This window comes from Coptis chinensis, chromosome 8, assembly GCF_015680905.1.
Source record: "Coptis chinensis isolate HL-2020 chromosome 8, ASM1568090v1, whole genome shotgun sequence".
NCBI lineage: Eukaryota > Viridiplantae > Streptophyta > Magnoliopsida > Ranunculales > Ranunculaceae > Coptis > Coptis chinensis.
Genome location: NC_141463.1, coordinates 31,159,347 through 31,172,937, shown reverse-complemented (window position 1 = coordinate 31,172,937; position 13,591 = coordinate 31,159,347).

Genomic DNA, 13,591 nt, shown 5'->3' with positions numbered 1-13,591 from the left:
TCTTAGCTTTATCAACTTCTATGCCATCCTTGGAAACAATATGTCCTAGAACGATTCTTTTGGTAACCATAAAATGGCATTTTTCCCAGTTAAGGACTAGATTTTTCTCTTCACAACGCGCAAAAACCTGGGAAAGATTTGATAGGTATCTATCGAATAAGTTACCATATATGGAGAAATCGTCCATGACAACTTTGATAAATCGTTCAACCATATCACTAAAAATGTGAAGCATACAACGTTGAAATGTACCCGGGGAATTACAAAGGCCGAAAGGCATTCGTTTATATGCAAAGGTGCCAAAGGGGTAAGTGAACGTTGTTTTTTCTTGATCAGCAAGATCGATTACTATTTAAAAATAGCCTGAATAACCATAAAGAAGACAGTATTATGCATGACCCGCTAAACGTTCAAGCATCTGGTCAATGAAGGGAAGTGAGAAGTGATCTTTACGAGTTACCGTATTAAGTTTGTGATAGTCAATGCATATTCGCCATTTCACTGAGATGCGAGTGGAAATCCATTCATCCTTATCATTTCACACAACTATAATGCCAGACTTCTTGGGAACAACGTGGACTGGAGTTACCCAAACACTATCAGAGATAGGGTATATAATACCCGCATTGAGTAACCTTAAAACTTCCTCCCACACCACATCCTTCATAGCAGGGTTTAGACGGCATTGTGGTTCACGCGACGTCTTTGCACTCTCTTCAAGATATATGCGATAGGTGCACACACTAGGGTCAATGCCCTTGATGTCATCGAGAGATCATCCAAGAGTAGAGCGGTGTTGTTTAATGACATTAATTAAATAGAATTCTAGATTGGCAGTCAATTTGGATGAAATAATAATTGGGTGACTACCATTTGGATCCAGATGTACGTATTTTAAATCCGAAGGAAGAAGCTTTAAGTCAGTGGTGGGAGGAGTGGGTATCAAAGATTCTTGAGGAAAGTCATATTCAAGAGAGAAAATGGATTGATATTCTTCCAAATCACTCGACATCACGGTAGTAGGGTCAAATAGTGGTATTGACTCTAATAACGCATTGACTTCCTGAGTGTAAGAGTCAACATAAATTCAGAAACACCAAAAGAAAGAAATTGGTGCACTTTATCGTTAGGAAAAGAGTTTGTTAAATTCTCTTGCGTGAATCTTTCAATCATGCTAATCTCACCATCAATGTCAGCCTCTAGAATTTGTTTCATTAATTTTAACACATTTACCTCGACTAAAAGATTTTCGAAAAACATGGTCATGGAACCATCCCTACAGTTTATGAGGGCATTAGCACTTGCAAGGAAAGGATGTGATAAGCACCCAAAAGTGTAGTTTTAACCCCTTAATAGTATTACATTTAAGTCAATTATGTTTATAATAAATAAAATTTAGTATTGTTTACATGTTTTTGTGTATTTCAGGACTTGAAGTTGATTAGGCAACTAAAGACACCATTTTTGCATGGAAAACGAGTCAAGATGATTGTCGAGAAAATTATACTTTTAAAGCCCAAGAATCATGAAGAAAAGCCTTTTTTAAGCCCAGTCAAAGCTAGGAAGTCAAAGTCAATCTGGGTAGAAAAAGAACATAAAAATCAACAGAACTTCAACATGTCATATCTTTATACTCGGGCCTCAAAATTGGGCCTACTATATGTAAAAATGACCGGCTCGGAACCATCTTTCCAATGGACTTGGCCTTGCCCCAATTAGAGCTGTAAAAGTTGACGTAAAGGGAACTGAAGTAATTTCCAGCAACTGTGGCCTCTTTAGTTTTAACCTAATGGACTTTGGGCTCACATTAGAAGCCCAAAGTCCCCCTTCTTAGCCCATGCACGAAAATGTAACCCTAACCCTCTACTATATAAAGAGGGTTAACGCTAAACTTATACACAACCCTCATTAGTTTAGTATAGTTTTAATTTATGTCTCTCTCTCTCTCCCTCTTTAGTATAGTTTAGTTTTAGTTAAATAATTAGGGTTTTATAATTGTAGCCTCCAAAACTCCATTAAAGACTTTAGTTCTTCAATTCAATTCTTTTCTCTTTATTCTTATGTCTTATTATTTTTTAGTAGAATAAATCTGATGAAATGAGGCTAAACCTCGAAATAGAGGGGGTTTTATGAAGCCTATGTGAGGATTACGATTGTTATTTAATCTTAGTTGTTGTTTTTAATCAAGTTCTTTAAGTTTGGTTCTTATGAATTTTAGAGATAAAAGTCATAAGAATTGAACTAGAGATTAGAAACTCCACCAAAGAGATATGTGGAGGTGCTAATCTCTCATGCTAGTGAAGCCATGGTTAGAGATAACTTGGTATTTACTAGGGATCAATAAAACTAAATCAATGATTAGGTTAAATGGTTGTTTGAATCATGTAGGTGGATTAACCGCCCTCTATTATCTTACTCATTCATCAATTTACTGTTTTAGCATATTTAATTTACTATTTTCATAATCTAAGATTACTCTCATTAGTTAATAGTAGTTTAGTTTAGATTCGTGTCATGTACGTAACAACAAGAATGGTTCGAACACGACTACTTCTTATATTATATGATATTGAGAGTATAATAGATTGATTGAATGCATGGTTTAGTACTGTAGAAACATTGTTTTTACCCTATCAAATCTTCTCTTGTCAAATGGCGCCGCTTACCATCTTGTTTGAGTGCGTATTGCATGTTTAGATTAAAACTACGAAAAACTATTTTCCAAAATCAATACTGTTTTCACTATTTACAAATTCTCAAATTTTTTTTGCTACTGCCTAAGTGCATACGAGTTGAGAAACCAACTCCCTGCCCTCCCGTGACCATACCCTAAAAATTTCAACCTGCTTGTTTTAGGATTCTGAAGCACGCCTCATTTTACCTATCTAGAGCGCCCTTTCATTTAAATTTACCTAACCCCACGCCCAATTTAGCCTATTTTGGAGAGCGCGCATGCCCTAACTTAATTAATTTTTTTTTATATTAACTGCAATATTACATTGCAAGTGTACACTACTCGTATGCCCAACCGCTCCATTAATTGCATAAAAAAAAATCATTCTATACGGTGTGGAAAATTGAAAGAATTGGGTTCTCTAATTAAGGAACGTGCACGCTCGGACAACCTCCCTCAATTCTTAAGTGGCTTGGCCGTTGGTTTGAAAAGTTTTTAGTAGACGTGCTTCAAGGCTGTTGAAAGTGCTATTTATTCGCGTAGCAAGGACGCTCCAAGTAACACCCCTATACATCCTCGTTTCTACTGTAAAATGATTATATTTCTAGTAATAATCAGGTTATTTTGCATGCTTAATTAGGTTGTTTTGTATATTAGACGTAAAATTGTATGAGATTAAGGTCTATTACACATAAACCTGCTTTACTTGTTTATCGTAGACGCACTAAAACACGCCTATCTAGAAATTCACACACCACATCTGTAGCAATGGCCCAAGAGACAGAGAGACCTCTCTCTGATTTTTACAAAGCATTGAATGATGCACCAAATCTTGCATCATTCTAGTGGTTACAATAGGAGATTTCCGAATCCCCCCTAACATCTTTAACCTACTACCTATTTTTCATGGGTTAGACCATGAGAAACCCTATCAACACTTACGTAGGATACAACAAGTATCAACCACCTTCCATCATCCTAACGTAACACCTAGACAAATAAAGCTAAGAGTGTTTCCTTTCACCCTAGTTGAGAAAGCAGCAACTTGGCTAATAGCACAGAAGCCAAACTCTGTTGACATATGGGAAAAACTAGTTGAAATATTTATGGAACAATTTTACCCACCACAGAAGACTGATGAAATACTACAAAATATTTACTTCTTTCACCAAAAGCCTCAAGAATTTTTTTTGAGGCTTGGAATCGTTTCACTGATCTTCTAGTAGAATGTCCCCATCATAATCTTGGTAAAGACACACTAGTTCGTGCCTTCTTCAAAGGCCTATCCTAACACCATAATGAGACTTTAGATATCATGAATGGAGATAATTTCTTAAGTAAAAGAGCCACAGAATTATATATAATTTCTTAGATAATCAATCCAAGAAAAGTAGCAATTGGGGAGGTAGTGAGTACTCCCATTCTAATACTTGTTCATCAACAACTATGGTAACCAATATAGTTGAGGCCACACCCAACCCTAGGTTAATATCTATAATTGAATCCCTCACTAGAAAGGTCGATGCCCTCACTGTTAACAAACATGAACCGAAACCCACTCCAGTCATGAACATCAACTCTCCTCGTTGTAATTTATGTTTTAGTCCTGAGCATTCTGACTTCTATTGTCCTCTTGTCCATGAACATCCACCACCACAGCCAAACAATGTCTGCATTTTTAATAACAACCCTAACACACAATGGAGGCAAAACACTATTTATAATCAACAACAACAACCTTTAACTCTAGGTTTTCATTATCAAAATGTTAAGCCCACTACAAACTTCCACCAATTTAACCAACATCTAGGACAAGGAGATTTAGGTGACCAGAACAGAGGTTTAGTGCCTATTACCCAACACTATCAACTTCTAGACATCAACGTTCAACAAGCCTTAGTTCCAGTCACTCCTCCTATGACTACTCCACCAGTTAAACCACCTACAGAGGACATAATAGTAATCTTGCTGGAAAAACAAAATCAAATTATACAACAAAACTCTGACTTAATGAAATATCAGCATGATCAAAATTCTAACATACTACAACAAATGATGCAAATGATGTAGTCTTTATGCCAAACAATTATTGATATGTATGCTAACCAAAATAATAACCAAACAGGCGTGTTTCAAGGACAAGCAATGCCTAATCCTAAGTCAACAAACACTGCCTTCGAAGTAAATAATATTCAGTGTAATGGTAATATAAACCAAGGGGACCTACAGGCCGTCACTACCCTTCGTTCTGGGAAAGTAGTTGATAACAAAGTGATCGACTGCCTAAAAATCGCCCACAAGCTGAAAATGAATTCATACAAAACATTGTCATAGAAACTGAAGACCCTACAACTGTAGAAGTTTCAGTCCAACCACACCAAAAGGGAAAACCTTACAAGACCCAATAATAGAAATTGATGATCCTACACCTTTAGAGGTTCCCATATGGAAACCTAGTTGGAAAGTGATAAAAGATAAAGCAACGGTTAACACATATGTTCCCTCATGCTAGGTATATGGATAAAACACTACATGAACAATTAGGTTTGTCTGTAGAAGGAGAAATAAATTCTATTGAGAGTTCTTTCTCTAACACAAGTACGGCCGATGACCTCGTCCCCACACTAGTAGATACCCCTCTTAGGGAAGAAGAGAAAGATCATAATTTTGACTCCTTAAACATAACTGAAATAGAGGAAGAATTTTCCACCCTGCCTTCTGACCCTATGGGAGATGGAGTTAATCTTACAATGGACGAGATAGATGACTTTCTCAAAGATGCAGATGAATACCATAATTATTTGGATATGAACAACCTAGATGAGGAATTCAACTAGTTTTTAAGAGCCTGTGATGATCCACCATCTCCAGAACTACCTAAAGCACCACCTGAGCTAATCCCTAATAAATACCAATCATTTACCACCACCTCGGTCCCCCTCCCTCCACCTTTTCAAAGGCACCTTCAGTTTGCACTCAACCTTGTTGTTTCTCCTGTACTTCATGACCTTCTAAACCCATCTGGTGAAGAAGTAATACCCAAGGACAAGCCACCTGACACTTTCTCATTTTTTCAATTCCTTACTTCTAAAACTTATCCATATCCCATGTATCTTCCACAACCATCCATTTTTTCATGATCATTCACTAAGACACCCTTTCGTTGAAGGAAAATGAAGAAGTTGCATACTAGGTTACGTTCTAGGTTCATTAGATTTCACTCTCATTCCACTAAGCCACATCGTAGGAAGTCTTGGTGCTTAATTCTGTTTGGGGGGGGGGGGGGTGCTTTCTGTGATAATCATTTATGGAAAGATCCACAACTATTTAGGTTGTTGATATATGGTAAACCGCATGTTAATATCTGTTTTAGATAAAGTCTCGAGTATCTGACTATAAACGACTCATTTTATTTCATCGTAATTTTGTTTTTCAAAATCTATCAAAAGTTAAAAAAAAAATTAAAAACATAAACATATATTAGTAAGTTTAGGGAATCTGACTTTAAAAGAACCAAGTTTTTGTAAAATACCACCTTTCTAGAGTATATGCCAAACAAAAAATTTCTAACTAAAAAGAGTTTTCAAATTTTGTTTGGGGGTGACATATTTTGGTCTTTCATTTCAAAACTTTTTGCCACTATTTGCCTATCATATTTATTCCAATAGAGTCTAGGTTAGTTGGTTAAGTAATTTAATTGTGCTCTTGAATTATTTCATGAACCCCCTTCTCCAAAATTGTTTGGGGGTGGTATATTTAATTTTAACATATTGTACGTTCACGTATTAAAATTGCATGTATAAATATCAAAATATAGACCCCATGGGCCTTGTTGATTTAAATGGGCCTTGCATAACGTAATTAGGTATCTTAATTATGTGAAATTCACTATTTCACAGAATTTCGGAAGCTAATCATGTAGGAGCCACGATATGCGCATGCTTGAATTGTGAACTTATAATATTATTTTATTTATGTTATAGACTGCTTATGTCCCAAGCTCTATTTATTATTTCAAGGAACTCATACAAGAGTTTCGTATGTTTTTATTTCTTTATATTAGTATAGATTAACTTTCTTTTTTAGGTGCTCCCATTTACAAGTACGTTTCTATGATACTCTCTATCTTTTATTTTCATTCCATACTTTGGGGACAAAGCATGACTATGTTTGGGGGTGGTATAGAAATATATTGTAAATGTTTAAGCATATATATATTAGGTTATATATTAGCACTTTTCTTTATAAAAATGTTAAAATCATAAAAATAGTTTATACTATGCATTTAGTGATAATGGTATTGTTCCCTTCTCCATGATGATATTAGTCTAGAAATCTCACGTGATACTTAAATTAGGATTTAATTTTTGAAACTTAGATTAATATGTAGGTAATAGTTATTGCATCTTTTAACGAACATCTTGCATGAGCATCTATGATTGTACTTGGCAGTAATTTTCTAAGACCTAAGTTAGAGTACTTAATACAAATCTTATGAGAATCTAGCCTAAAAGCCTCATAAGAGTGAAATATCTGAGTGATGACACAAGTGAGAAGTAAAATCCGAGTAGAGAAATTACACATCTACTTGCTTGATCACCATACCATATCCTAAGCGAGAATTTAGGCCCTCTTTGGATCGATATAGCAAGAAATTTTAACCTAAGTATATTTTTCGCTAGTCACTCCACTGAGTCTTTTCATTAGATTTTTCACAAACCACAAATCCTTTACCCAATAAAACAAAATAAAAAATAAAATCAGCCTACTTATATGGATAAGTCTAAGAAATAAGATTAGTGAAGAAAATAGAAGAGAAAAACCTTTGTAAACCAAATTTAGTTAGTTGCTTCGAAAAAGAAAAAGAAAAGAAGTTTCCATCCAAAGAAAATAAAATAAAAATAAAATAAAAAGTTAGAACTCTAAAAAACAGAATCCAAGGAGTCAAAATTAAGCCAAAATAAAAGGGCTAAGGATGGAAATAAAGTATAGAAGCAAAGTAAGAACAAGGTTTTTTCTAGTTACATAATATGAAGACCTATTACCTTAGATTTGTCTTTTTGATATCCATTTACTTCCTTATTTAATTAACACCTGCACCCCGTATCACCTAATAAAGACCTCTAGCTCAATTAGGAATAGGTTGGTGTGATAGTAAGTGGTAGATGTGTTTGATCAACCTCGACTTTCTTGGATTGTCATTGAGATTGTGAGGAAATGTGTGCCCACTACACACTGGAGTTAGCAAACTTGAGTGGAAAAATCAGAGTGTTATGTCTCTTGACACATTCTTTGTGAGAACCTACTTAGGCATGCTACCCAAAAGTTTTAGAAACGGACCTGCCATTGCATTTTATAGCATAATTCATTATATAGTTGTTTATCTTAAAATAATTTGATTATTATGCATGTATTAATTTAGGAGTTAGATTGAGGATCATTGTTTAAATGCTAGTGAGATGTATAGATATCTGAGATAAATTATGGGACAATTACTTTTATTTCTTAGTTGTTGTAGTATGAATGAAGTTTGTGAGTATCTTCTTTAGAAAACTCTCACGAGGCTATGACTCGTCCACTAAGAAATTTCTAGTGGTTTAAGGCCTTATTGCATATGGTCAATGCAATCACACTCTACGAAACGAGATTAGTTATGACCACATTTGGGGCCACTTATCTGTTTTTATTTCTCATCTTTGCTTGAAGACAAGCAAAATGTTATTTGGGGGTGGTTGATAAGCACCAAAAAGTATAGTTTCAACCCCTTAATAGTATTACATTTAGGCCAATTATATTTATAATAAATAAAAGTTAGTACTGTTTACATGTTTTTGTGTATTTCAGGACTTGAAGCTGATTAGATTACTAAAGACACCATTTTTGCATGGAAAACTAGTCAAGATGATTGTCGAAGAAGTTCTACATTTAAAGTGCAAGAATCATGAAGAAAAACTTTTTTTAAGCCCAGTCAAAGCTGGGAAGTCAAAGTCAATCCGAATAGAAAAGGAATAGAAAAGTCAATGAACTTCAACAGGCCGTATATTTTAACTTGGGCCTCGAATTGGGCTAATTTAGGTCAAAATGACCGGCTCGGAACCAGCTTTCCAATAGACCCAGCCTTATCCCAGTCAGAGCTATAAAAGTAGACAAAAAGAGCACTAAAGTAAATTCCAACAACTGTGACCTCTTTAGTTTTAACCTAATGGACTTTGGGCTCACATTAGAGGTCCAAAGTCCTCCTTCTTAGCCCATGCATGAAAATGAAACCCTAACCCTCTCCTATATAAAGAGGGTTAAGGCTAAACTTATACACAACCCTCACTAGTTTAGTATAGTTTTAATTTAGGTCTCTCTCTCTCTCTCCTTTTAGTATAGTTTAGGTTTAGTTAAATAATTAGGGTTTTATAATTGTAGCCTCCAAAACTCCATTAAAGACTTTAGTTCTTCAATTCAATTATTGTCTCTTTATTCTTATGTCTTATTATTGTTTTAGTAGAATAAATCCGATGAAATGAGGCTAAACCTCCAAATAGAGGGGTTTTTATGAAGCCTATGTGAGGATTATGATTGTTTAATCTTAGTTGTTGTTTTTAATCAAGTTCTTTAAGTTTGGTTCTTATGAATTTTAGAGATAAAAGTCATAAGAATTGAACTAGAGATTAGAAACTCCACCAAAGATATTTGTGGAAGTGTTAATCTCTCATGCTAGTAAAACCATGGTTAGAGATAACTTGGTATTTACTAGGGATCAATAAAACTAAATCAATGATTAGGTTAAATGGTTGTTTGAATCATGTAGGTGGATTAACCGCTCTCTATTATCTTCCTCATTCATCAATTTACTATTTTAGCATATTTAATTTACTATTTTCATAGTCTAAGATTACTCTAATTAGTTAATAGTAGTTTAGTTTAGATTCGTGTCAAATATGTAACAACAAGAGTGGTTCGAACACAACTACTCCCTATATTTTATGATATTGAGAGTATAATAGATTGATTGAATGCATGATTTAGTACTGTAGAAACACTGTTTTTACCCTATTAAATCTTCTCTTGTCAGGATGCCCTAAGATGATAGGAATGGAGTCACAGGCAACTTCTGTATCTAGAATGACAAAATCGATAGGGTAACAAAAGTCTTGGACTTTTACGAGGACATTTTCCACAATGTCTTTGGGATACTTAATGGAACGATCGACTAACTGCAGAGTCATGTTGGTAGGTTTAAGCTCATGAAGACCTAGCTGTTTAAACAGGTAATATGGAAGTAAGTTCACACTAGCTCCTAGGTTTAGTAGTGCAGTAGCAGTATATTTGTCACCCAATGTGCATGGAACGGTTAGTCTACCAAGGTCCTTGTATTTGACAATACCATTAGATTCAGTGATGGAAGGGAACTGTTCGGTGAGGAACGCTTGTTGAGGAACATTGGTTCTTCTTTTTATGGTGCATATATCTTTCAAAAACTTTGCATGTTTCAGCAATTGTTTGAGGGCATCGAGAAAAGATAAGTTGATGGTCAAATTCTTAAAAGTTTCTTGAATCTCATCAAAAAATTTGTCAGGTTTGTTCTTTGCCAAGCGGGAAAAAAACAGTGCCTTGGGGCGGAATTTGGCATAGGGATCGGCTTGCTCGTTTCCCAAGTTATTAGTTGGTGACGTGGTTGGAATTGGTGTTTCCAGCGTAGGTTCAATATCAGAAACAGGTACATTGGAAGTTTCAGCTACCTTTGGTTGATCATCTGGCATACATATTTGATTGTCTAAGATTTTGCCAGATCAAAGAGTAGTGATTGCATTCACCTAACCCTGGTTTAGATTACTTATACTAGGTGCATTGTTGAATTCAAAGGTAGTGTTTGCTGGCTTAGGGTTTGGAACTGCTTGTTTAGGAAACATGCCTTTCTGACTCTTTTCTTGCACTAATAGTTGAAGCGATCGTTGGATAGACGTCAGTATTTGAGATTGTTGGTTCATGTAAGCCAAGAAAGTCTCACTTGTCTTATCAGTAGTGAGTTGCACAGGTGGTGCAACAGGGACTAATTCACGGTTATTGCTAACAGGTTAAGGATGATAGTCGTAACTTGGATTGGCTGGAACAAGGTTGCAGTTAGGATTGGAATTACTTGGAAACTGATTTTGACTTTGTTGGCACTACTTATTATTTCCTTGACGGTTTGGAATATAATTGGTGGATGGTCTAACAGGTGGATTGGCAAAACCTGGAGGAGCCATCTGTTGGGTATTTGGGCGCCAAGCAAAATTCGGATTCTGTCTCCAAGGTGCATTAGGGATGTTGAATGCACAAGCCTCTTCTGATGGTTGTGAAGAGGAGGCATATAACAAGGGACAATACGTATCAGTATGGTCAGGACTTATACAAAGAATACATGGGGAGGTGTTAACGTTCATGACCTATTTTAGGTTTTGATCGTTTACTTGAAATGCTAGGGCATCTACTTTTTTAGTTAGAGATTCTATCAGATTTTTTAATTCGGGATCGGGTTTTACCTCAAAGACAAATGTAGCTTTTGTAATTATGTCCTTAGATGACCTAGAAGAATCAGTGCTACCAATGAGTACCTCTCGTTGCTTGTTTTTCAAGAAAATTGTATGCCTCAGTAGCTCCTTAATTTGTCCCTGAAACAACCCCGTTCATTATATTGAGTGTTTCTTTTTGATGATCGGAAAGTCCGTTAAATAATGAACGAACAAGGACAGCGGTGTCGAGCTGATGATGGGGACATTCTAAAAGAAGATCGGCAAAATGACTCCATGCTTCCGTAAAGGATTCATGAGGATGTTGGGCGAAAGAATTGGATCTTCTAAAGCATTTTAGTAGTTTTCTTCTGAGTGTAAAGTTTTATCATGAAAGACTACACAAGTTTGTTCCATGTGTCTAGGGATTGTGGTTGTTGTTCCGCTAGCCAAACTGAAGCTTTATCTACTAAAGTGAAAGAAAACAACCTTAGCAAGACTTGTTCATTAAAGACAGATGGATGTTGAAATGTGGTAGCTACTTGATGAATCCGACGAAGGTGATTGTACGGTTTCTCATGGTCTAAACCATGATAAACATGTAACAATCCAAAAATGTTTGGCGGGATTCAAAAATCACCCGCAATATCCTCGAGTTTGATGCAGGAAGAAGGTCCTTCCTGTAAGGAAGTATAGAAGTCCAACAGGGGTTTCTTAGCTGGTGGAGTTTCGTCTGCCATAACAAATGGAAGTCATGGCGACAAAGGATTTTGATGAATTTTATTAACAGATGAAGAACTTTGTTGAGGTGAGAACTTACGTAATTGCCTATTGTATTTTCTCCGACGATAAGTATGTTCAAATTCTTTATTATTACCAAACCTTAATCTCATGAAAGCATAAAATTAGATCCGATGCACAAAAAGAAGTTATTATTACTTGAATTTTATTATTTTCTTAAGCATTAGAAGTAAGCAACGTAGGAGTAAGTTGCTGCTAACGTAGCAGTGAAGCTATGAATACGTGTGCATAAACCAACAACCAGGTCACAGGAAAGATATGAGGGAGGTTTTCTGTACAAGCATGGTCCTAATTAAGGAACCTCAATCTTTCAAGTTTTCTAGACACCGTTGGAATATGTTTAAGACTTATGTGATTTTTATTTATTTTTTAAGTTATTTTATTTTATGGTTTTTTTTTCTTGTTTTTTTAAGTTATTTAAAATTTATGCACAGAGGCACAAAAATTATTATTATTATTATTATTATTATTATTTAAAGTAATTTAAGTTACTAAATAGGCATATAAACTATAATCATGCAAACACAACCCAGTCAGACATAGCTAGAGACGATAGCATGTGAAGATATTCTACTCATGCGTATAGAAATACTAATAGGCAAAGATGTATCATCTATAAATATTTTTATACAAACAGGCAAATACACATCAGTAATACGTATATGGAGGCTAATAGGCAAATATATATTACGTATGCGTATATCTACACTAACATGCAAATTGAAACTACTTATACGTATCTAGATATGGTAGTAGGCAAAAATATTCTACATAAGCATATATATATAATGCTAGGCAAAGACGTAATACATACGTAAAAACTAAACATGCAATGTATTATTATATATAAAATAATATATTACTCTAAACTACACGTGTTTTGCATAATAATTTGATTTCGCCAATACTCAATGAGATTGTGAATGTCATATAGATAGCAGCTTCACCCCGAAGGGCTTAGAAACAACTTACCCAACTCAGATTTTAACCCTCGTTAGAATGTTCTTCTCTTTCGTGACAAAATCAAATTATTGAATAAGACGGGTCACTCATATGTAGATATATACTAAGTATATAACAATGTCCCCTTATACATAGATATACATATAACCATGCAAAATATAATCACAGACATGTATATATACATTAACATGCAATTCATAATCACTCAAACGTATATACACATTAACAGGTATACGCACATGATTCATACATATTTCTATTCTAATACGCAAATAATAGTTCATTATATTACCTACGACATAACAGATAAACAGATGTGAATCATGAAAAATTATATTAAAAATTAGAACCTGTAAGCGTCCCACAAGTTTGCTAAAGAAATGAAACCGTCGTTTCAACCCCATGAACGTCCTGAACTTCTGAAGGTACTAGAAGAATCCAATGCAGCTACAAATAACTCAGACCAACACTGGAGTGTGATAGAACAGGAGGTTCTGTCTTTGAAAAATGAGTGAAATATGGCACAAATAGCCAACACACGTGAGTGCTTAGCTAGCGCATGCAATCCAACAAATCTATAGTCGGCTGAAATTTGCACAGTAGTCTTAGATATTTGCGTAGATTCTGTTACAGGTCTGGGTTTGTGGTACTTGTAAGCACAAAAAATGACAAA